At 44.4% G+C, this 27094-nt stretch overlaps 1 protein-coding gene across 1 annotated transcript in view; it reads right to left on the bottom strand.

Annotated features, from left to right (window-relative positions):
- LOC126469815 (ephrin-B1) overlaps positions 1 to 27094 on the bottom strand; it is a 576130-nt gene that overhangs the window by 62317 nt on the left and 486719 nt on the right. The gene's annotated exons all lie outside the window — the stretch shown is intronic.

The raw sequence follows: 27094 nt of genomic DNA, 5'->3' as shown, positions 1-27094 counted from the left end.
CCTCCTCCTCTTCACCACCACCATCCATTTGGGATTCAGTGCTAGATAGGGCAGTCTCTAGACTTTTCCAAGCATTACAGCCTTACGCTATAAGCATCCACGTTGCTCTTGCATGCTTTCTGGTGTCGTCTTCCCACTTTCCATTAATTGTAGTTCGGAGTTTCACAAGGCTGTAGATAATTTCCTTGGTCCATCTGTCAGCAATTTGTCTAGTTACCTGTACCTCCCACTACCATTTCATTTCCATTACAGTCATAATTAAGTCTTCCACTCTGGTCTGTTCCCTAATCCATTTATTTGTTTCCCTGCTTCTCCTATCAGTCCCCAACATTTATTGTTCTCTTTATTTCTTTAGCTGTCCATCGTGTCGTCATCTTCAGCTGCCCTCGCCGCAAAAATTTGAAAGGGAGAAACAAGCAATTCCAGTGGAATACCCGTGAAGAAAGATGTTTCGAGCCACGAGAAGTGTCAGTATACAGCTCTGGAGAATGTATAGCGTGATAATAAAAGTTATAAGACTAAGGAAGTGCGTTATGTTGCGCTATGTGAATGCAATGGGAAGAAGAGCGACTGTCGCACACCCAGATACCCCCTGCTTTGCACCGGGATGTGACTTTTAAGACAAATGTAAGACAGAATACTGATGTCGCTTGCGTTTCATACTTTCCGTACTTCGTAGATCATCGTCTAGTTCCATGAAATGCCCAACGATTCTCGAATTTTTTATTTCTACAGAAATTCGGCATTACAATTTTCGCAATAGGAAGAGGAAAAGTATCTGACAGCTGACTGCCGACAATTGGAGGCAGAACGTAAAGCACACGAAAATATATCGTACATTAGCACTTGGTTAACGTCGGCTTAGACTTAGGAAGACGAGCGATGTGAGTGAAGGAACATGCAACCATTTGCTAACGTTCGGCTGTGTGCAGCCCATGGCCATTCTTCCCCTGTAAAGTGGACGTGTGTTTTATGGCAGCCATTATTGTTCCTTGACCCTCCTCAGCGTCGACAACCTTATCGATCCGACGTCCGTCGAATGGAGCAGTATTGCTGCAAATAAAGATGGACAGCGAACTCGGTGAACTTCCAGGACGGGTCGAAGGCACCAAATATGACTGACATCTGTTCTCGATTACATTCGTAAATCTAACCGACGAATTTTAAGACGGCGTCGAAGGAAATGTCCTCACAACTGGGCACGAACGTATGTTTGTGTTTATCTCTGTGTTCAGCTGTCAGAAATGTAAAATAAATTCAAAGCAAAGGCACGAAGAATTATAATACGATGACTTTACGACGAAACGGGTTGTAGAACGTGTCTGGGACTCATACTTATAGCACTTTGTAGGTTTAAAACAGTACACGCGAAGTTAGAACATGATTTTAACTATATGGCACATGTTTATACAGAAACGATTTTGCAAGTATCAACGATGTCAAGTTACCAACTATTCTCACAATTGAACTGCTTTATATTTCAGTAGCAACAGTTGCTACTTTTTGTATTATTTTCAAACGAAAGACTTAAAACTGGTGAAAAAGTGGAAATGTGGAAAAAAATCTAATTTCTGTCCAATATTCTACACATATGTCAATATTTCACCTACAAAGGCGTGGAAAACAGAAAGTGACACGGTTCCCGAGTACTCGTGATAGGAAAATTTCAGTACGTCGTCATGTGGAGGGGACGGAAGCAGTAAAAAGTGAAATATACATTGTTGGATGGAATATACAGTCGCAAAGTAGAAAAAATACACAAATGATTGGAAAGCGAATCATACTGATGCTGCGCGCACGAAAGCGAAGTATTGAAAAAATAAGTTAAAGCAGAACGCGCAAATACTATTTTTTTTCAATTGTGGCGACACATGACGATGTTGAGTACGTAACTCATCGACACGTTGCGACAAGATGACGCCACCTCCCGGCTGAACACTCGAGAAGATTTCATCTCCGGAACACTCCGTGAAAGCCTGCAATCACATATTCCGGATGATGTGTGCGACAACGATAAATTAATACATGCCAAGTTTCATACCGTAATTACAGTTTCATCAAAATCAATATCTCTGATTACTAGCGCGTCGATAAAAACATGTCTGAAAGAAGTGACAGCTGAAATGAATTTTTGTCAGAAGCTGACGTGCGGAGGGCAAATGGAAATTGCATGAAATATATTTATATTTCAGTGTGTACAAGAAAATATTTCTTATTCAGCAAAGACAATCTTTGGTTGCTGGTACTGTAGGTTCTCGATGTGGCAAGGTATGCGAGATGGACGGCCTGGCGGATTCCGGTTGCCGGTCTCGTGTAGGCCCGGGTTTTAACCCTCTTCGTTTTTAATCTTGGCGCGCACTCGGCTCCACATTAAGATCAGCGCCCGAGGCGCTCCCCTACACGCGACGGATATTGCCGTTGGCGTCATTAAGCTACGGCTACTGTTCTGGCATGGCCGAGATGGTGTCGCATAAAGATAAAAGCTTCGAACGCCAAAGCAGAAATTTTCTCTCCCTCGGCCCTCTCCGGAAGGAAGGAAGCTCCCGATAAATAACCCCGCCTGCTCTGACACGCATGTGATGGAGCCGCTGCCGCTACGCCCATGTGCCAAGCGCGATATGAGAGACAGACTTAAGAAACATCTCATGTCCAGAAACAGGAAGCGCGGAAACTGTGCTACCCAAAGGCGGCCACATAAACTCCTGTAATTACATAAACTCCTGTAATTAGGAGCCTTTTTAAGCTCTAAGACAGGGCTTCCCAACGTGTGGTCCGCGGAACCCTTAGGGGTCCGCCGGCTCTTTCTACGGGGTCCGCGGCCACCTTTCACCAAATCGTGTCAAATAATGAGTAAAATTATTGAATAAAAATGTGAAAATCAAATTCATCACTATTTTTTTCCTTTGAAAAACATGTGTATAGCACTCGAAAGTTGGCAATAACATTCGGTCTTTGGCAATAATATTTGACAGTCGGCAACACAAACGAAAACATTGGTGCGGCTCCCGCTGTCGGAGGTTCGAGTCCTCCCTCGGGCACGTGTGTGTGTGTGTGTGTGTGTGTGTGTGTGTGTGTGTGTGTTGTCCTTAGCGGAAGTTAAACTTAGGATAATAGTGTGTGAGACTAGGGACTGATGATCTCAGCAGTTAAGTCCCATAGACTTACATACATTTGAACATTTTTCTATTTTTCTTCGGATTTCACGAAACCCCCCCCCCACACACACACACACGACTGTTACGAAATATTCATGTTCCTTACACAACAGTTGCCAAACAGTGGAAGTGAACAGAGCACAGGCAGCAGCTTGTCAACAGCGAACAGTTTGGCCGTGACGTCGATTGCTCTTGGAGGAAGGCAGCTCCAACGTGTGAAATGTCAATTACAATTCAAATTGGATCGTTAATTTCAAGTTGTTTTCATTTATCTCTCAATCAAAAGCCTTTTGATACTTCGGGGGGGGGGGGGGGGGGGGAGTCATTGGGAACATGGCACATGCATTAAGAAGATTTCAGTTCCCATGTGTTTTGCTCTGAAATTTAAAGTTCATGTGCTCATGATTGACTAGGGGTCCGCCATGAATTTTCGACTGAAGAAGGGGTCCGCCAGCTGAAAAGGTTGGGAGGCCCTGCTCTAAGATTAAAAAATGACACACCACGAAGGAATTATTCGAATGGGCCGGAAACCAGTAGATGTGTTCTAAATGTACAGATAGACAAATGACTACAATTTCGGAATAATTGGATGACTTATTCAAGCGAGAGAGCTTCACAAACTGAGCAGGTCAACAACGCGTTGATCCACCTCTGGCCCTCTGTAATATTCCTGCCTTAGTCAGCCATCATATTAGGCTCCAAGAAGCTGTTCCCAGAGCGGTGGAGATGCAAGAAGTATATAGATGACGAAATGTGGTGTGAGGTACCTGTGACAGATGTTAGATTCGGTACCATTCCCGTGAGAAAGACCGCCTGCATAATGCTACTGCTCTGTGATTGGCTGCTGTGTTCGGAGCAAGGGGGCCAAAACGTTATAGATATTATTATTAGTTAAACTACTCATTGGAATGACTTCACTTTTTAATATAAATATCTCTCAACAGCTGACTATCAATCAGTCATTTTAGAATTGGTTCAAATGGCTCTGAGCACTATGGGACTTAACTTCTGAGGTCATCAGTCCCCTAGAACTTAGAACTACTTAAACCTAACTAACCTAAGGACGTCACACACATCCATGCCCGAGGCAGGATTCGAACCTGCGACTGTAGCGGTCGCGCGGTTCCAGACTGTAGCGTCTAGAGCCGCTCGGCCACACCGGCCGGCTTTTAGGATTATTAAAAACAATTTAAATAAAAAAACAAAACACTGATGAAATAGCAGACGAAGCACTTCGGAAGCGTTCGGGTCACGCCTTTTCTGGTATGGCGCGCCAAGTGTTCGTCACTCTGGATTAGGCAGTCGAGAAGGACAGACATGTTATCTGTCGAAGGATGAGTTTCCATTTTTTATTTAAGTTCCTGTTCGTCACTCTGGTTTAGGCAGTCGAGATGTACAGTCATGTTGTCTGTGGCAGGATGTGTTTGTCAGTACACAGTATTTAAAGATTCACTCCGGTAGTCATGAGGCACAGACACGTGCCACAAATAAAGATACATTTTCGTAAACATTGTGTTTGTTCATGAACTTTGCTGTAACAGGATGGTGTTGTATTAAGATCAAGTAGTCTTCTCGTGTACATATATTAAAATACGCGAGTGGCATCCCAAAGAAGTGATACATTATCTCAGAACAGAACCTCGCTAAAAGTCAGTTTCAGCCTCAAGATACAGAACCTACGACCTGCGTGCTGTTTTCTGTGCTGGGGACATCAACTTGAAGACAGCAGGTCAGTGAACTATAACAGAACCTTCGTATTCCACACAGTGCAGTGGAAACAACTAGACGCCTCACGTGTGCTGCATGCATAAAACAAATGTGCTCAGTGACACGTCATCTGCAGTAATGCAGAGGAGGTAAAGGAGGATGATCGTTATCCTTATGAAAACAGCTATTCAGCTTGGCGTTGACTGATGGAGTTGCTGGATGTCCTCTTGAGGGATATCGTGCCAAAATCTGTCCAACTGGAGCGTTAGATCGTCAAAATCACGAGCTGGTTGGAGGGGCGTGGCCATAACGTTCCAAACGTTCTGAATTGGGGAGATATCCGGCGACCTTGCTGGTGGCCAAGGTAAGGCACGGCAAGCATGAAGACAAGCAGTAGGGACTCCCGCCGTGTGCGGGAGGGCATTATCTTGCCGAAATGTAAGCCCGGGATGCGTTGCCAAGAAGGGAAACAAAACGAGGCGTAGAATATCGGCGGCGTACCGCGGTGCTGTAAGAGTTCCGCGGAGGACAACCAAAGGGATCCTGTTACGGCATGGATGTGTGTGATGTCCTTAGGTTAGTTTGGTTTAAGTAGTTCTAAGTTCTAGGGGACTGATGACCTCAGCAGTTAAGTCCCATAGCGCTCAGAGCCATTTGAACCATTTGGTCCCGTTACGGATAGAAACAGCACCCCACACCATCACTCCTGTCTGTCGGGCCGTTGGGCTGGCGACAGTCAAGTTGGTATCCCATTGCCGTACGGGGAGTCTCCGGACACGTCTCCGGCCTGGAGTCTCATTGAATGGAGTAGAATTGTCTTCAGTGATGAGTCCCGCTTCGAACTGAGCCCCGATGACCAGCGAAAACATTTCTGATGACGCCCTGGGCAGCTGTGGGGTACCAACCTGATTGTTGCCCGCCGCCGGCCGAAGTGGCCAAGCGGTTCTAGGCGCTACAGTCTGGAACCGCGCGACCGCTACGGTCGCAGGCTCGAATCCTGCCTCGGGCATGGATGTGCGTGATGTCCTTAGGTTAGTTAGGTTTAAGTAATTCAGAGACAGCAAAGGACTTGGAAGAGCAGTTGAACAGAATGTACAGTGTCTTGAAAGGAGGATATAAGATGAACATCAACAAAAGCAAAACGAGAATAATGGAATGTAGTCGAGTTAACTCGGGTGATGCTGAGGGAATTAGATTAGGAAATGAGACACGTAAAATAGTAAAATGGCTCTGAGCACTATGGGACTTAACATCTATGGTCATCAGTCCCCTAGAACTTAGAACTACTTAAACCTAACTAACCTAAGGACATCACACAACACCCAGTCATCACGAGGCAGAGAAAATCCCTGACCCCGCCGGGAATCGAACCCGGGCGTGGGAAGCGAGAACGCTACCGCACGACCACGAGCTGCGCACGTAAAGTAGTAAAGGAGTTTTGCAATTTGGGGAGCAAAATAACTGATGATGGTCGAAGTAGAGAGGATATAAAATGTACACTGGCAATGGCAAGGAAAGCGTTTCTGAAGAAGAGAAATTTGTTAACATCGAGTATAGATTTAAGTGTCAGGAAGTCGTTTCTGAAAGTATTTGTATGGAGTGTAGTCATGTATGGAAGTGAAGCATGGACCATAAATAGTTTGGACAAGAAGAGAATAGAAGCTTTCAAAATGTGGTGCTACAGAAGAATGCTGAAGATTAGATGGGTAGATCACATAACTAATGAGGAGGTATTGAATATTGAATAGAATTGGGGAGAAGAGAAGTTTGTGGTACAACTTGACTAGAAGAAGGGATCGGTTGGTAGGACATGTTCTGAGGCATCAAGGGATCACCAATTTAGTACTGGAGGACAGCGTGGAGGGTAAAAATCGTAGAGGGAGACAGAGATGAATACACTAAGCAGATTCAGAAGGATGTAGGCTGCTGTACGTACTGGGAGATGAAGCAGCTTGCACAGGATAGAGTGGCATGGAGAGCTGCATCAAACCAGTCACCGTTTTGTTTCCCTGCCCGAACACTGCGAGAGTTTCTACTGCTTGTCTTCGTGCTTGTCGAACTGTACTTTTGCTAGCAAACTCGCCGGTTCTCTCCACAAATGAGAAAGTTTGGAGCATTATGGGCAGGCCCCTCCAACCAGCTCATGGATTTTACCCTCTAACGCGCCAGTTGGACATAATTTGGCACGATATCCCTCAGGACGACATCCAACAACGCTGTCAATCAATGCCAAGGGAGCCATAGTTGCAACAACGCAGCCGGCCGGTGTGGCCCAGTGGTTCTAGGAGCTTCAGTCTGGAACCGCACTGCTTCTAAAAATGGTTCAAATGGCTCTGAGCACTATAGGACTTAACTTCTGAGGTCATCAGTCCCCTAGAACTTAGAACTACTTAAACCTAACTAACCTAAGGACATCACACACATCCATGCCCGAGGCAGGATTCGAACCTGCGACCGTAACGGTCGCGTGGTTCCAGACTGAAGCATCTGGAACCGCTCGGCCACCCCGGCCGGCGCACTGCTGCTACGGTCGCAGGTTCGAATCCTGCCTCGGGCATGGATGTGTGTGATGACCTTAGAGTTAGGTTTAAGTAGTTCTACGTCTAGGGTTCTGATGACCTCAGATGTTAAGTCCCATAGTGCTTAGAGCCATTTGAACTATTTTGCAACATCGCTCAATTTGTGAAGCTCTCTCTCTTGAATAAATCACCCAATTTTGCTGAAACTGTAATCATTTGTTTCTCTGCAGATGTACATCACATCTTCCGATTTTCTTCCCATTCGGAAGTTTCTTCGTGGTGCGTCCGTTTTTTTCGTGTTTGAGTGTAGTGCAGTTGTCATGAATGTGCTGTACAAATAGGCAGTGAAAGTAAATTGTCATGGAGAAAATTAATGATATCACAAGCACATAGGCGCCGCACACTTTCTTTGATATTTTGCTGTTCCAGCTACAATGATCCGAGCTTAAATTCAAATCGATGCTATTGCTTTTTCTCTAAAACGACCATGAGCCCACGAAACAATAACCTCTCTTGTTGTGTATCAGAGGGATCCGAACTGTTTTCCCGACATTAACGTTTAAAAAACTGCAGTAAGTGACCATTAAACTTACAACCTCAACAGAGTGTACATTTTTCCCAAACCGTTGATATGCAACGCCATAAGCATTAAGCAATATGTATAAGCTTTTAAAAAAAGGAATCAAACGGATTTTCGAGGTTGACGTCCTGTTAACGTACTCAGTAAAGATGATGCATTTTTTTGAAGTTGGAGATGATGTGGAAGAAAATGTATCTTGACTTTGTTTGAAGAACTTCTCTGAATTTCCTCTGAAATAATTTTTGAGAAACCATGGAACACTTTAACCACGATGAACTGTTATTCTCTGAAGAAATGGGTAAAACAGAGTTTTGCAGCACCAAACAAACAAGGATAAAGACGATAAGTGGTGCGTGGACGAATTCATCCGGGCGAAAGTAAGGAAAACACTACTATAAGCAATAAATCTTGTAGTAGTGGTAAATGTTGAAGAGATTGTGGTGGTGGTGATCATCATCATTAACACCATAATCATGAAGGACAGGATACACAGTGGAAATACAAGCCTGCAGGAACCTGCTGCAGAAATACCATCTTTAAAAGACAGTCTTTTTTCTTTTTTTAAAAAAAAGGCCTCATCAGGTGCTAAGAAGGGGGAAGCAGAAGACGGAAAATTGTAGAAAACATATCTTTTTCTATAGATCAGCCGAAAGAAGCACTTGTTAACTGTAAGAGAGCTTTATTGTTCGTGGAACAACTGGTACAGCTTTCTTCGAGTCACGAGGCAAAGTGCTGTGCACGTGAAAGGTGTAATTAACACACGCAAACAGCTCAGTAAACACAGCGTTTCCTTCAGTAACAGTTTTTAGTACTTTCGCCACGCTCCTTTTTACATAAGCATTGTTTTCGTTTTGTAGTTCGTAGAAGTTCAAAATACGTCTGCACTGCATGAAGTGCCACATTCTTCCACAACACCTGGGCAGTTAAGATGCTTCTGGTACGAGATGAAACTGTTGTTGTCGTGTCCCTCACGTGCAGTGAATTTTACTGTCGGAGGAATGTTGTATAGACTACACAGAGGCATGGGGAAGTACAGACTTCACTGATTATTTCCAACGTGTTTACGGTTCTCCTTCACGTTTCCCCATTCGCAACCTTTGGTGTTTACAAGTGTTTCAAACATAATCTAATCTGGTTGAGTGTTCCATACTGGAGTCTCTGATCGACAGACGTAATACTGTGGTCAGCACATCGGACAGTAAAATCCCCATTCGGCCATTCAGATTTAGGTTTTCCGTGATTTTTCTATACTGCTTAAGGCAAATGCTGGGACGGTTCTTTGAAAGGGAACGGCCGATTTCCTTCCTCATCCCTCCCTAATCTGATAGTCCGAGCTTGTTCAAAAATGGCTCTAAGCACTATGGGACTTAACATCTGCGATAACCAGTCCCCTAGACTTAGAACTACTTAAACCTAACTAACCTAAAGACATCACACGCATCCATGCCCGAGGCAGGATTCGAGCCTGCGACTGTAGCAACCGCGCGGTTCCGGACTGAAGCGCCTAGAACCGCTCGGTCACAACGGCCGGCTCCGAGCTTGTGCTCGTCTCTTATGACCTCGTTGTCCACTGGAAGTTGAACACTAACCTTCCTTCCTTCCTTCCTCGAGTCTATGGAACCTCTCCGAGTCTGGACTCCGTCTTTATAAAATTATAATACGAGGGCGTGCTGAAAAGTTACGCCTCCGAAATTTTTATGTGAAAACTCTAAAAGCTTTTTAAAGAAAGCAAACATTATTAACATTCTACATCTTTATTCTTCATGCTTACATGTTGATTTCTCGACATAGTCTCCCTGGCATGCCGGCCGCGGTGGCCGAACGGATCTAGGCGCTTCAGTCCGGAACCGCGTGATTGCTACGGTCGCAGGTTCGAATCCTGCCTCGGGCATGGATGTGTGTGATGTCCTTAGGTTAGTTAGGTTTAAGTAGTTCTAAGTTCTAAGGGACTGATGACCTCAGATGTTAAGTCCCATAGTGCTCAGAGCCATTTGAACCATTTTTCTCCCTGGCGACGAACACCTGTCTTCAGAAGAAAGACCAATTTGTACATAGCGTCACTGTAGAATATTTGAGTTTATTGACGGAGCCACAACTTCACCTCAGCTTCACAGCCTCATCATTCTCAAACTGAAGTCCTCGAACGTGTTCTTTAAGTTCTGGAGACAGAACAAAATCAGATGGGACCAAATCGGAACTGTATGGAGGAAGGTCGATGACAGTGAACCCAAGGCGTCGGATTGTTGCAGATGTCACCAGAGCCGCGTGCAGTATGGCAATAGCATGCTGAAGGAGAAGGTGTTCCATGTGTTGACGAACTCTTCGAAATTCGATTGCAGCACGCAGTTCCTCACGTACCGACATAGTTACGCCACACACCGCCATGTTATACGCTACAATTCGGAGCCCTCTAGCGGCAGAGTGCTGCAAGTACGTTGACATCAAGAATAAAAATGTAGAATGTTAACATGTTCATTTTATTTAAAAGCATGAAATGTATTCGCAGTGGTGAATACGTACAACCATCGGCTGTATAAGGGAATGAGACAATGAAAATTTGTACCGGACCGGGACTCGAACCCGGATTGCCAACTTTACACGAGCGGTCGTCTTAACCCTTTTTTTGCCTTGGTAGGAGTAGACGTCACATGGCACACGTTCAAGTTCAGCGTTGATCCTTTCCCTCAGTTTTCTGATTACAGAGGGCAGCCAGCCCTCTCACCGAACACGCTGAGCTACCGTGCCGGCTTTGGCTATCCGTACAAGACTGACGGCCAGACCCAAACTTCCATGTGGCTTCATTCGTGCGTCACAGCCCCTACTCGTACATACTTTATGTAATTCCCGTACAGGGGACGACATTTTAAATTTAAAGTCGCTGACCTGTAGCGGTGGATAAATACTATAGTGCAGCGTCTGTGTTGTTAAGAAGAACGATGCGATGTTCCTTCATCCTCTTTATTTAAAAAGCTTTGAGAGCTTTCACATAAATATTCGGAGGCATTACTTTTCAGCACGCAGTCGGAAAATCATCCACATTTTATGATGTGGCTATTTCATCTGCCAAATATATTTTCAGCCATACAGAGGCAGTGACAAGTACTGAAACACTAGACTTATACAGTCGTAGATCAAGAATGTCACAGGTCTTGGCTCATTGGTAAGACGCTGGGGAAATACAGTCAGTTTGCAAAGGAGACTGCTTACAAAACGCCAGTGCACCCTCATCCTGGAAGACTGCTCTAACGTCTGGGATCCATATCAAACAGAACTAACATGGATATTGTGTAAGTAGGCTGTTTAGGTTTTTTTATTGGTAACGCCACCTCTGTGTGAAAATCACTGGCTGTGCTGTGTGCAGTCTGTGTCTAGTTTGCATTGTTGTCTGCCATTGTAGTGTTGGGCAGCGGCAGCTGGATGTGAACAGCGCGTAGCGTTGCGCAGTTGGAGGTGAGCCGCCAGCAGTGGTGGATGTGGGGAGAGAGATGGCGGAGTTTTGAAATTTGTCATGAACTGCTATATTTATATATGATGATATCAAGGTAAATACATTGTTTGTTCTCTATTACTATCTTTCATTTGCTAACTATCCCTATCAGTAGTTAGTGCCTTCCATAGTTTGAATCTTTTATTTAGCTGGCAGTAGTGGCGCTCGCTGTATTGCAGTAGCTTGAGCAGCGAAGATTTTTGTGAGGTAAGTGATTTGTGAAAGGTATAGTTTAATGTTAGTCAGGGCCATTCTTTTGTAGGGAATTTTGAAAGTCAGATTGCGTTGCGCTAACAAAATATTGTGTGTCAGTTTAAGCACAGTCATGTATAATTGTTCAAAGGGGACGTTTCAATTGAACCATACAAATGTGAACAGCAGGAATAGTCACAGGTTTGGTTGACTCGTGGGAGAGCGTCAGGGAACTGCCAAAAAAATTGAACTGGCAGGAGCTTGAAAACAACTCAGCTATTCCTCGAAAAGTTACTACGAGGGTGAGTCAAATGAAAACCTTAAATATTTTTTAAAATATTAATTATTGTGCAGAAGTGGTACAAAGCTGTTTCACTTTTCAACATAATCTCCCCCACACTCAATGCAAGTACTCCAGCGCTTGCAAAGTGCATAAATTCCTGTGGAAAAAAATTCTTTTGGTACTCCGCGCAACCACTCACGCACCGCGTGGCGTACCTCTTCATCAGAACGGAGCTTCTTTCCTCCCATTGCGTCTTTGAGTGGCCCAAACATATGGAAATCACTTGGGGGCAAGGTCTGGTGAGTATGTGGATGAGGAAGACATTCAAAGTGCAGGTCTGTGATTGTTGCAACTGTTGTACGGGCAATGTGGGGCCTTGCATTGTCATGTTGCAAAAGGACACCTGCTGACAGCAGTCCACGTCGCTCTGATTTGATTGCAGGCCGCAGATGATTTTTAGGAGATCTGTGTATGATGCACTGGTGACAGTGGTCCCTCTAGGCATGTAATGCTCCAAAATGACCCGTTTTTCGTCCCAAAAGAGAGTCAGCATAACCTTCCCTGCTGATGGTTCTGTTCGAAACTTCTTTGGTTTTGGTGGTGAGGAATGGCGCCATTCCTTGCTCGCTCTCGTCGTTTCCGGTTGGTGGAAGTTAATCCAGGTTTCGTCCCCAGTAACGATTCTTGCAAGGAAGCCATCACCTTCTCGCTCAAAGCGCCGAAGAAGTTTTTCACAAGCATCAACACGTCGTTCTCTCATTTCAGGAGTCAGCTGCCGTGGCACCCATATTGCAGACACTTTGTGACACTGAAGCACATCGTGCACAATGTGGTGTGCTGACCAATGACTAATCTGCAAACATGCTGCAATGTCATTGAGTGTCACTCAGCGGTTTTCCTTCACTATGGCTTCAACTGCTGCAATGTTCTGTGGAGTCACAACTCGTTTTGCCTGACCTGGACGAGCAGCATCTTCCACTGAAGTCACACCATTTGAGAACTTCCTACTCCATTCGTAGACTTGCTGCTGTGACAAAGATGCATCACCGTACTGAACCTTCATTCGTCGATGAATTTCAATAGGTTTCACAGCTTCACTACGCAAAAACCGAATAACAGAACGCTGTTCTTCCATGCTGCAAGTCGCGAGTGGGGCGGCTATCTATATACTGATGATGCGACGGTATGTGTGCATCTGCACTATGCTGCCACCTACAGGCCATTCTGCACGCTGTTTGTAGCACGCTTACCAACTTACAGGATTACGGCGCGAAATTTCGATTTGTCATTACAAATTTAAGGTTTTCATTTGACTCACCCTCGTAGAACAAGTATTAAGTGAAGAGTCTAGGTAAAGAGAGTATGAATACACTACAGCTCCCTACGTGTTGCTACCACAGGGAGCGCACAGAAAACATTAGACGATTTATGGCACGCAATGACTTTGACCGCTTTTTATGTGCGAGTGTAATGGGAAAAAGGGAAATGACCTCCTCTTCCAAGAGCATCACAGCGGTTTGCAGAGTTTGGGTGTGTACATACAAAGGATGGAAAGGGTTCGAGAGTTCTAACTTACGGCCGGCCGGAGTGGCCGTGCGGTTCTAGGCGCTACAGTCTGGAACCGAGCGACCGCTACGGTCGCAGGTTCGAATTCTGCCTCGGGCATGGATGTGTGTGGTGTCCTTAGGTTAGTTAGGTTTAATTAGTTCTAAGTTCTAGGCGACTGATGACCTCAAAAGTTAAGTCGCATAGTGCTCAGAGCCATTTCTGACTTACGCTACTAATGACTTTCCCCAGTCACTACAGACCGAAAAGATCACCAACTTTGGCCCCATCACCAGGGAAAAAAGGTTATTACGACAAATTCGAAGCCGTTCTCAGTAAAACAGATAACTAATGCAGATTTGGGAGACATTTATGGAGAGTTATGCGAGTGGTATCCGGATATTTCCTGTCGTAATGTCTGGGTGACAAATCCGTAACTGCGAATCGCAAGGTGTGGTAGTGCGCGCAGTCACGAGTGCACCTATTCTCTCAGAGGGACAAATGACGTGGTGGGAGCTGTGAGGCGAGTCAGTGGTTGGCGTCTTCGGGCGGCACCGATACAAAAATAAGAGAAGCCTGAGTGTGAAGCGGCCCGGCGCGGTGCGGCCTTGAACGGCGAGGTGCGTGCAGACTGGCCGCCGCGCCGTGCTGGGTGGACGCTGCCCGCTGCCCGCCTCACAATACGTGCGCGACTGACTGCCACGAGGCCCCAACGGCTACATACTGCCGCAAATGTCTGCTCGCACCGTCAGTACTCGAGTACTTCCTGCACTGGTAGCTTACCCTGAAAGCTAATAAATTTGTGCATTGTGCAGAAAGCCAATTACTCTAATGAAATCGGAGGCAACAGAGACAACAGTAATATACCGGGTGATCAAAAAGCCAGTACAAATTTGAAAACTGAATAAATCACGGAGTAATGTAGATAGAGAGGCACAAATTGACACACATGCTTGGAATGACATGTGGTTTTGTTAGAACCAAAAAAATTGCTAGACGCGTGAAAGATCTCTTGCGCGCGTCGTTTGGTGATGATCGTGTGCTCAGCCGCCACTTTCGTCTTGCTTGGCCTCCCAGGTTTATTGGCTTTGGGGTTACCTGAAGTCGCAAGTGTATCGTGATCGACCGACATCTCTAGGGATGTTCACAGACAACATCCGACGCCAATGCCTCATCACAACGCCGGGCATGCTATACAGTGCTGTTCACAACATTATTCTTCGACTAAGCTATTTTTGGGGAATGATGGTGGACATATTAAGCGTTTCCTGTAAAGAACATCATCTTTGCTCTGTCTTACTTTGTTATGCTAATTATTGCTATTCTGATCAGATGAAGCGCCATCTGTCGCACATTTTGTGAACTTTTGTATTTTTTTGGCTCTAATACAACCCCATGTCATTCCAAGCATGTGTGTAAATTTGTACCTCTCTATCTGCATATTCCGTGATTTATTCAGTTTTCAAATTTATACTGACTTTTTGATCACTCGGTATTTGCGAGTTACCGTCCTGGGCGACATGAAGTAGGATCACGACCCGATACTAACTGCTGAAATGGTAAATGACTTACAAAACACGCGTTAGACTGATTCTTAAGTACTGCTCATCAGAATGGAAGCCTCAGCAATTATTATTAATAGGAAAGAAAGAACACCCAAAGGAGAGAGGCATCACTCAAGTCAAGTACTGGCATGGTTTATCTGCCAGTACAAACTATGAAGCAGGCGGATTTTGGGTGTAAATGAAGAGGAACGTGTATATTTCATTTTCTACAACCTTGTAATCAGTATACAGGGCGTTGGGAAACTTCTATGACTTGTAGAGGGGAATGAGGACATAATGTTTTGAATAGGAACCCATGTCCGGAAAAGTACCATTTCCGTTCTACGACGGTTTCAGTTCAGACGTGTAACGCGTCCACATCTGCTGAGGGAAAAGAGAAAAGTCTCGGAGTTACTTGTCCTGGTATGCAATAGGGCCGCCGCGATCGACCGATTTCACTCCTATGGACTACTTCTTGTGGGGTTGTATGCGAAGTTTTATTTATGAGACTCCTGTAGAGACAGAGGAAGATCTGATGGCACGAGTTCTGGGATTGAAAAGCCACCAGGTGGGATGGAGTGTATGTATTACATCGGTACTGTTCTGTACGTAGAGTTTGCTGGGTTCTTTTTTGATGTATAGAAGTAATGGTTAAATATTAAAACGAACAAGTGTGCTTAAGTGATCAATGGATGTTCCGTTATGCTTCCTTTCATAATGTTACCTAATAACTGTACCGCGTCACGCCTAATCAATTTCTCACGCAGATGTGGATAAGTTAATCATCTGAATCGTAACCGTCGTCGAACGGAAACGGTACGTTTGCGAACATAAGTTCCTGTTCAAAATGTTATGTACTCACTCCCCTCTAGGCGCTACAGTCCGGAACCGCGCGACTGCTACGGTCGCAGGTTCGAATCCTGCCTCGGGAATGGATGTGTGTGATGTCCTTAGGTTAGTTAGGTTTAAGTAGTTCTAAGTTCTAGGGGACTGATGACCTCAGATGTTAAGTCCCACAGTCCTCAGAGCCGTTTGAACCGTTTGAACTCCCCTCCACAAGTCCTAGAAGTTTGTAACGGGGGTTTCCGAGCTCCCTGTATTCAACCAGTTACGGGGCAGCTTGCATTTCGAACCATGTTGTAACCTCATAATCTTCAAATGCTCAAGCTTTTAGCAGGTGCGTCAGTCGTGTTCGGACGAGAAATGATAAGCCTGGCATTCTAGCATTCAAGAAATCACTCAGTAAATAGGCTGCAAGAAGGAGCTGTCACGTACGTCCTTTAAAACTAGCCTATCAGAGTTTAGACACCGAGGGAGAGAGAGAGAGAGAGAGAGAGAGGATGGGACATTTGTATTCCATTATGAGAATCCGTTACCGAAATCTGTCGAGCGGATAATGAATTGTAGTTAGTGGAATCAGAACTAGTTTCGTTCGACCGACTTGAACAACGTAAGAATTAATGAAACGTATACCAGAATGCTGTTCGCTTTCGGTACGAATCAGCCTACGTCGGTGTTTATAGCGCGATAAAGTTTAGACATGTTTATGTTCGCAACCTGCACCAGTCACATCTTCCCAGTTCCCTCATCGATCAGTCACCGTCTCGCTGGCTAAGCAACAGGCGCCCACAAATGTTGCGCAACGGCTTATTAAGAAACTTCTCCGCATGTCCCGAGTTAATATTTACAAAAATTCGATAGCAGTCTGAGAATTAAAAAGTCAAAATGTTCGTGTTGGAAGATGTGCTTCCGGACAAACACTTTCCTCATCGACCCCTCCCCGCTCTATCCAACACACAAATTATTTCCCTACCGAACGAGCATTGACATTTACAAACTCCAGAATTCTGTGCCAACTAGTGAGGGGCCGAAAAGCCGCAAAATTTTGGCACTTGTTGAGTTCTTTTTCTATAATTTTTTTCCAGTGGAGTCGTAAGAAAAAAGCACTCAGACCTTTCTTGCTGAGCGTAAAATGCTCAACAAATTTCATTGGTCAAACGTACATTTGCACCACAATATGACCGAAATACAGAGGTTCAAAAGCACAGCAAAAATCCCAAATTATAAACAACTTCAAAAAGCGTTGGTTTTAGCATTATAGTTTTAAATGTGCAACTTCTTTGTAAAGAATAATGGCAGATGCCCCTAACGGTCATCGCTCAATATCAAGAACAGCCCCCTACCCATAACGGGACGTTCATTTCAGCTAAGGAGCGTAAAAAATGGCAAAAACGCAGGTTTTTCATGGCACATGCTTCTGAATGTCAAAGCTTAACAACCGAGGGAACACTTCCCCCCTCCCCCCCTATAAATCACATTTCTTATCAGCTACATGTGTATTTAAAAAGTGTAAATTGTTGCAACTAAAAAAACGTTATAAAAATGTTCAAAGTGTATACACTGATCAGAAGAAAATTCCCGGATGTATCTCGAATTTACCAGTTAAAAACACACTTATTCCAGAGTGAAAATACACTATATCCCAACTAGAAGTACATTTTTTTCCTTTGTTAAGTAACAAGAACTGTAAAGTTATGAATCCTTTAAATGGTAAAATTTTGTGCACTTTCCCGGCACTTTAGGAAACGAGAACCAGCAAAAAACAACATGATTTGGGAAGTTCTTTGATGCGCAGCGACATGTGCACTGCATATTTTCGTATTACGAAAGAATGAATACGAGGCCAACAAAAACAGCACGGTTGCTTCCGAAGCACTGAACTCGATGTTGCGATGCGCTTTTGTCAGCCAATCATAGATCACGTCACGTGATCTCCCCAGCCACTTACAGCGGATACTCAGAGCACATGACACGTGATACAGTCAGCCAATCGTAGCACGACTGGTAACTAGCGCGAACAAACAAAGATGAAAAGTTAATGGTTTAAATTAATATACGTACAGTATCGGTACAAGAAAAGCTAAGCTGTCACGTATAGTCCTGGTTTTTTTTATAACGTGTGCCACCCTTTAAGATATCTTAAACACAAACGAGCCAGTAAAATTTTAAATAATGGCACAACGGGCTGGTCTTCTGGGTCCAAAATTTTTCTAGGTGGCTGGTCCTGAAAGTGTTGAGTTTTTAATGAGAGTCAAACGCTCCATAATTTAAGAAATTCATCGCATATTCTTATACATAACGTAATTCATCTTGCGTTGCCGGCCGAAGTGGCCGTGCGGTTAAAGGCGCTGCAGTCTGGATCCGCAAGACCGCTACGGTCGCAGGTTCGAATCCTGCCTCGGGCATGGATGTTTGTGATGTCCTTAGGTTAGCTGGGTTTAACTAGTTCTAAGTTCTAGGGGACTAATGACCTCAGCAGTTGAGTCCCATAGTGCTCAGAGCCATTTGAACCATCTTGCGTTAAAAGAAATTTACTTTGAAAGTAACATTTCTCAAACCAGTATTCGCAATATTTTCCCGTGATCTGGTAGGAATGCAAACAGTTGTGACATCACGTTCATAGAAAACAGTTTGTTATTAGGAAGCCTTTGACACATTTTGCTGTCGGTAGACGCTTGTGTGGGCACTGTGTTTTCTTACTGTAAAAATTATGGTTCTAAAACAGCCAATTTTTGCAGTATTTTTAAGATTTGAGAAATTTGCCGTTTGTTTGGAGCTCTGTAACTTTGTAAGTATCTTATGTAAACAGACATTTAACCGGTGCAAACTGTAGGAAATTTAACGCACTAGAAGAATTTAGCAAGTGCTTTTTGCCTTAGGACGATATATATATATATATATATATATATATATATAGAGAGAGAGAGAGAGAGAGAGAGAGAGAGAGAGAGAGAGAGAAACTGGAACAAGTGAGAAAATTTCGCGATTTTTCGGTCCACCCCCCCCCCCTCCCCCGGTTAGCGCATGGTTGAAAATGTAGATTCGGCACTATAGACTAACAACAAATAATGTACTATAGGTTTACAAAATAAGGACGTTTTGCAAGCTGCCGCCCCATTTTGAGTACTTGGCGAGTGTGGACTGTACACCTTGCAAGACGTTTAATGAAGCTTGCTACTTACATCTACACTTTGTATTTTACCTTCACCAACAAGGAAAATATTGACACTTCAAAGTAGGGCATGAAAACCGAAAGTAGGGCATGAAAACCCTTTACAGAAGTATGTTTCTGGAAATTAGAAATATGGGGAAAAACTGAGAAATTAAGTAAACTAAATCAATGAATGTGTGATAGTAGTAATGACAGTGGTACAAATAATGTTCACGGTTTAGACAAATGAAACCACATTACTGCCACGACGCTAGTTTCTTAACAGGCCACCATACACCGAAACAGAAGCTTTTCTTACGCTTCTGCCATTTCGACAAAGATAATAGTGAGTTTTGAAGTCTGCTTGCCAGAGACACAAATTAAGACATCCAGTCGCTTTCGTATGGTTTTACTACTGTCGCTGACATCATGTTTTGTGGAATCGGCGTTCATGTGACAGCTCTAAGAATTTCTGTTTACTAATTGGACACTTTCGCATTAAAAGATGCATTTTCTCCGTTCTTTATCTCCCGAGATCCTTAAGTGTGTATATTACAAACTTTCGCTAATGACGGAGATTGCAACAGGTTCACCTGGTTTTAAGGGTTAGTTCGTCATCCTCATGCGACTTATTACGAATACTAAGTACCTCAAAGACGCTTTATGATGGGCAGTTTATTATCTTTTAGACAGAATCATTCCGCAATGCTCTAAATTCTCTCGTGATTCTCTTTCATATTTTGACCCGTTTCATCTTTCTACCCCCGCGAGCCGCCTTATAGCAACCAATCGCGTGAAGGACGTATGTAAGTGCGTGAAATGCTAACTGTCAGTCACTATACCAGCCGCCTGTTCCTGAAGGTTGAACGAAAGGTCAAAACAATTTTCTCGCGAGAGTTCCTCTCAACAGGCAACGCATCATCACCGGCAAACTTCGTTGTGATCGCCATTATTGCTATCCTCTAAATTATATGCCCCTGTGTGTGTTGTCGCAGGGCACTGGTATACTGTTCGTAAGAGTTGCTGGAACCTGGGAAGAAAATAAGCAGAAGGGAAAGCAGAAAGTGTTCGCAGGCTGTAGTTGTTGTACAAAAATTATTTAAATAAACATGAATTTGTAATATTCCATGTTTTTAAATCGGACAAAAAAGTGTAAATAATTTGTACTAGCCCCATAGAGATTCCAAATCCCAAACAGATAATCCTGGAAAATCGTGACTGTGAATTTTTAAAAGCTATGAAGATACTTGTAAGATTTAAAACAAGAAACGAGTGGCACATGCAATAAATAGTAGTAAGGGTGTGAACAATTCTTGTATAAATTAGTAATTAGTTTAATAGTAAGGAGATGAACTATTCATGCATCAGCTATGTTTTGCATGGACCACACGGTTTTCGTTTTAAGTCTTACAAGTAGTTTCATAGCTACATTATCAAAAATCCACAATCACACATTTTCAGGACTATCTGTATGGGGTTAGGAATTTGTATGGGGCTAGGAGAAAATATTTTATACTTTTAGTCCAATTTAAAACGTGATACATCAAAAAATAATTTTTATTTAAATAATTATTTTCTGATTTTTAGTCTTGTGTGTGTGAAATTTTTCAGTTGATTTCAAACATTTTTATGAGTTTACAACAGAGACATGTAAAAAAATTACAGGTTTACTTTCTCTTCACCTGACTCAAACTATATATTGATTCCTCCTACGTGTATCTCGCGAAAACATGGTGAGAGTAAAAATTATAGAGATCAGAGCTCACACAGAGGCTTAACAGCCTTCGTTCTTCCAGCGAACCATTCAAGTATGGAAGAGCAAAAAAGGGAGAATTAGCAGTGGTACATAAAATACACTTCGCCACACACCAGACAATAAAGCGAGTTATTACGCATTGTCACACAGTTCCGAGGTATATCTAAAATTAAGGTCTGTAGCTCATCGGAAAGTTTATTTAAAATCAACTGCAAAATTTGTACTGAACAGACAGACAAGAAAGCGACGTCAGTCTCTTCTTCTTGCCTCTCTCTGCTCAGCCCTGTCTATTCGCTCGCACTCCGCCTGGAAATTATTCCGATACTATTCGCGCAGCACACCGGTCCTGCAGTGCGGCTGGCATGTCAGGCGTTAGCATTCTTTTTCACCCTCCCCCCCCCCCCCCCCCCACTCTCTATGAGAGCTAAGTGAATCGGATAGAAAGGAGTTAATATTGCATTGCACCCACTTCTGAGCTATATTTAAAATTTCAAGTCTGTATTTCGTCTGAAAAAACAGTCTAAAATCAACTGCACAATTGATTCTACACACACAAGAAAGATGTAGTATAATTTCTGGCTTCTAGGCCCAGATGTAAATGTGTTCCGGGACAGGCTGCCTACTTTTAGATGATAACAGCTGAGCATCACTTATAGTGATGAGCCAAAACATTATGACCACCTGCTTGAGTAGCAGTTGGCCCACCTTTGGAATGCAATTCAGTAGCCATTCTGCATGTGGTATGATTTCGAAAAGTCCTTGGCAGATTTGTGGAGATAAGTGGTACCGGAACTGGCGGTTCGATAACGTCCAAGTTGTATTCCATTGGGTTCAGATCGCGAGAATATGTTGGTCAAGACACCAACATGAGATCACTATCATGCTCTCGCTGTAGGACGTTTCTGGCACTGTGACACGAACAGTTACCCTGCTGCAAGATGACATCGACGCCAGGGAAGACAACAAGCATTAAGGGATGCAGGTGGACCGCAATAGTGTTCACGAAGCCTACAGCAGTCACGGTGCCTTTGATTGCGTATTACAGGTCCCGTGGAAGCCTAGTGGAATGCCTCCTGTAGCATAATACTGCCTTCACTGGCCTGTGTCTTTGGCGCGATGCATATTTCGAGCAATCGTTCGCCAAGATGATGGCGTATCCGGACACGATTATAGAGCTGGTCTAACAAGAAATGTGACTTATCCGCCAGACGAGACGTTTCCACTGGTATACGGCCCAGTCTTTCTGATGTCGTGCCAACTGTAACGTCTTTGGGTCAGTATGGGAACACACAGGGGTTGTCTGCTGCGGAACCCCATGTTCAACAACGTGCACTAAACGGTGTGGTCCGAAACAATTACGCCTGCACCAGCACTGTACGCTATCGTCACATCTGCCACAGATCGCTGCCTATCCTGCTTCCAGAGGGAGCAAATCACCTACCTCCACGTTGGCGTAGACGTCCAACACCTCGGCGCCTACTCGAGGTTTCACAGCCATTCAAGCACTTTCCACAGATGCTCACGACACTAGCACGTGAATAGCCAATCAGCTTCCCCATTACCGAGATGACCGAGCGAAGTGGTGCAGTGGTTAGCACACTGGACACGCGTTCGGGAGGACTACGGTTCAAACCCGCGACCGGTCATCTTGATTTAGGTTTTCAGTAATTTTCCTAAACAGGCAAATGCAAGGATGGATGGTTCCTTTGAAAGGGTACGGCCGACTTCCTTCCACAGCCTTCCCTTCTCCGATGGGGCCGATAACCTCGCTGTTCGGTACCCTCCCCAAATCGACCAACCAACCACTCTCGAGATACTGTTTCCCAAGAGTCGGACTATATCAATCTTCCCTTTCCCAAATTCACATATTTCAATGGATTTCCTCATTCGTGGCCCGTATCATCGTTAAAATATTCTACGCTTATATACTTTCCTTCTCGCATCACGTGCCGACAACGCCTGCAAGCGGCATTAAATCTGGCGGTGAACAGTGCTCATGATGTTTTGGTTCATCAATGTATTTAAACGTTAAGCTACACTTAAGTAACACTTGCCTGAGGATGTGCAATAATTGGTTCAAAAGGCTCTAACCACAATGGGACTTAACATCTGAGGTCATCAGTCCCCTAGACTTGAAACTACTTAAACCTAACTAACCTAAGGACATCGTACACATCCATGCCCGAGGCAGGATTCGAACCTGCGAGCGTAGCAGCAGCGCGGTTCGGGACTGAAGCGCCTAGAACCACTAGGCCACAGCGGCCGTCGAGGATGTGCCGATAGGCCCGAAAAATACTGAAAACTATAGCAAATACGCTATACAAACTGCAAAGCAGTTATTAAATTATTCTCTTGTTTTAGACAAGATACGACAACCGTCTTCCACTTTTCTCCTGCAGGTAAATCTCAGTTTCAACATGAAAAAATAAATGTATGTTCATTTCGGAGCCATTTGCTGTACAATGACTTTCGAATTTCTTTTCAGTCTATGTGCATTATTTACTCGAGATGATAGATACTACAGTTCTTGTGAAAACTGGCCGCCAGCCCCTACTCGATAATTACCAAATGCTAAAAAATGGTACCACTAAAATTACCTTTCTGTTGGAAAAATCAAGTACATACGTACTGAAGCATGTTCTCTATTCGCTGTAAAGACGGTTCGTATGATTTCTCAGCTACGTGTACGACCAGTTCACACATTTATGTCGTGCCGTTGTGTTTACTCAGTATTTATTTCAAGTGGAACAGAGAATCAGCCTTGTATTCTGGTAGAGGGAGGTGAAAACCAACCTAACCTCACTAAACAGCGCCCTCGGATTTGCGAACCTAAACCAGTACTGTCGGCATTTATATCTCGGTAACAAGGTGACTAACGCACTGAACTGTTTGGTTTGTTTAAAGGCGTGAGAAGACCAAACTACGAGGTCATCGGTCTGACTGAACAGTCTTAGTAGCATTACAATATCGAAGACTTTGCCAGACACTAATATGAGTACGTACTTGTAATGAACATGAAACATTAATTTTTGTCTTCGAAATGTGGGCTTGATGTCGTCTTCTTCCTTCTCTTTTTACTTTCTACGGAGCTTTTTTCTTTTTGTACCGTTTTTCCGAAGACAGGTTTCATGTCCCGTCAACTACGCAATACATTAGAACACTGCATTATTTGGACAAAGAAAGAAGTGCATTTATCTCCTTGGCATTAGTCTGAAGTGGTACGGGCAGAGCAAAATTGTATGTGAATGATTGCAATGTCATTTGAATGTGGCGCTCCAGAAAATGGTTCTTCTGACCTATCAATGTGCGTCAGGCCATTCAGATTCCAGCGGCATTTGAAAACGTAGTTCGCGTCATAGATCCAATACTAGCCCATTAATATCCACACAAATTTGTCGATGTTAAGGTGCGTCGTGTCTGAACTGTAGCTTTTCACCACGTTCTTCATCAAGATATCCGCGGCGAAATCAGTTGCCTCTCCGGAAGGATGTAACATCTGATTCTGCTCCTGACGAAGGAGACAGTAAATAGTTTAAAAACCTCGATACATGGCACGGTTTGAACACCGCGAAAATTTTATACGCGCATGCCGTCGGCCATGCAAAGTACGTTCCAATTTAGAACCCCGTCTACGTGAAGACAGCTGGACAAAGGTATCTCCATTCCACTCCCTACCCTTCTACGATTCAGCGAGACCACAGAAAACTTATTTCAGGCGGGCCGACGGGGGACTCGAACCCCGTCCCCGGCGGAAGCGAGCCCTGCCACCTCGATGTTTCGTAAACCTGGAGCGTCGAGCTCGGGCTTCCCAGGGAAGTCGGCTCGGCCAGAAGAAAAGAGAAGCGCGGAGCTGAGAACGTGTGGAGGAATTGCGGCGGCAGCCATTGTGCTGCCGGCTATATGCCTGCGAGCTCCCCACGGAAGCCGCACTTCACGTGTGTAGCGCAAAATCTTACGGCAACCTAATCCCTTCCATGTCGCATCCAATTAGAAGCACGTGTGCGCCCGAAACCCGAGCCGCGCGATGCCGCCGTGAAAGCTGCTCTCACGAGATGCGGGGCATGCCAGCCTACTGTTCCCGTCTTTATCCTGCAGCTTCCATTACCGTCGCAGCCCCTCCCAGACGCCACCACGCAAACGCGCACTAAATGTGACGGACTTCGCTCTTCCACATCACTTGTCAATTACCGCCCGAACACACGTTCCTTCTCCCCGACTTTCGGACACTGGACCTCGGATGTGTTACTGCCACCGTTTTCGGTTTGGTGCGGCGGCGCTCGAATTTGACGATCAACACCGCGTTGACACCGGGCCCTCAGAGTCGGTGAAAGTATGCAATGATCTGCAAAATGAGGCAAACGTATTCATCTGTCAACACCAGAAATGGACATTACTGGAGATTTACTAATGCAACACAGAGTGGGTACAGTTGGATAATAAGTTAAAATAAAATAAAGACACACATAAACTTATCAGCATTCTCTGTTCTCTCATTGTGTTGACCAAAAGACAAGATATTTGGCCTATTTTGCATATTCTCACTCCTTGTTGTCTTTTGGAATTATATTTTGAGAAACTGCACCAATATTAAATGGTTCAAATGGCTCTGAGCACTATGGGACTCAACTGCTGTGGTCATCAGTCCCCTAGAACTTAGAACTACTTAAACCTAACTAACCTAAGGACATCACACACATCCATGCCCGAGACAGGATTCGAACCTGCGACCGTAGCAGTCGCACGGTTCCGGACTGCGCGCCTAGAACCGCGAGACCACCGCGGCCGGCCAATGTTAAATAGTACGATATTGTAGTGTCTATGTAGTCGAATTAAGTCGGGTGATGCCGAGGGAATTAGATTAGGAAATGAGACACTTAAAGCAGTAACGGAGTTTTGCTATTTGGGGAGCAAAATAACTGATGATGGTCGAAGTAGAGAGGATATAAAATGTAGGCTGGCTATGGCAAGGAAAGCGGTTCTGTAGAAGAGAAATTAGTTAACATCGAGTATAGATTTAAGTGTCAGGAAGTCGTTTCTGAACGTATTTGTATGGAGTGTAGCCATGTATGGAAGTGTGACATGGACGATAAATAGTTTAGACAAGAACAGAATAGAAGCTTTCAAAATGTGGTGCTACAGAAGAATGCTGAAGGTTAGATGGGTTGATTACGTAACTAATGAGTAGGTAATGGGGAGGGTTGTTTGGGGAAGGAGACCATACAGCGAGGTCATAGGTCTCATCGGATTAGGGAAGGACGGGGAAGGTAGTCGGCCGTGCCCTTTCAAGGGAACCATCAAGGCATTTGCATGGAGCGATTTAGGGAAATCACGGAAAACCTAATTCAGGATGGCCGGACGCAGTATTGAACCGTCGTCCTCCCGAATGCGAGACCAATTTAGTATGGGAGGGTAGGGCGGAGGGTAAAAATCGTAGAGGGAGACCAAGAGATGAATACACTAAACAGATTCAAAAGGATGTGGGTTGCAGTAGGTACTGAGAGATGAAGAATCTTGCACAGGATAGAGTAGCATGGAGAACTGCATCAAACCAGTCTCTGGACTGAAGACCACAACAACAACATGTTAGTCTCAATTACGATGCAAAGTTCCTTTGGACAGGCGTGTGTGTCCAGAGGAACTTTGCATCGTAATTCAGAATAACACAGGCACTGCAATATCGCATTTATCCGCCGACACCAGACAAGCGAGACTAAAGTGAAATGTCTCATCTGTACAGGAATATACATAATGGATGTACGAGTACAGGTTGTACACGGATAGTTGATGACATATGGAAGTTTGGGTCTGGCAGTCAGTCGCGCGCGGATAGCCAACTGGTAAGGCAATCGCTCGCGATAAACGGGAAATACGGGTTCGAGTCCCGGTCTGGTATAAATTTCCATTGTCGTCACCCCATTGTACAGCTGAAGGTTGTCCATAATCGCAGTTTCGAATACGTTTAATGTATAAATTAAAGAAAGTGTTTGTTGGGCAAAAGAGATCAATACGAATCTCTCCATTCTATCTATCACTTGAGCCTTGTCCCGCAGTGTCAGCCATCGTTAATCGGATTTGGCATGTTAATGTTAAAGGGGTGGCCGGATGCCCTTCCTGCCGCCACCCCGTACCCCCCCCCCCCCCTCCCCAGAACGGAATTAGTGTACCCCAACTGTCTGGTTCAAATGGTTCAAATGGCTCTGAGCACTATGGGACTTAACAGCTATGGTCATCAGTCCCCTAGAACTTAGAACTACTTAAACCTAACTAACCTAAGGACATCACACAACACCCAGCCATCACGAGGCAGAGAAAATCCCTGACCCCGCCGGGAATCG

Source organism: Schistocerca serialis, chromosome 3 (genome assembly GCF_023864345.2).
Source record: "Schistocerca serialis cubense isolate TAMUIC-IGC-003099 chromosome 3, iqSchSeri2.2, whole genome shotgun sequence".
NCBI classification, from domain to species: domain Eukaryota; kingdom Metazoa; phylum Arthropoda; class Insecta; order Orthoptera; family Acrididae; genus Schistocerca; species Schistocerca serialis.
The sequence above is the reverse complement of the archived record's forward strand: the minus strand, read 5'-3'. Positions and strand labels throughout refer to the sequence as shown.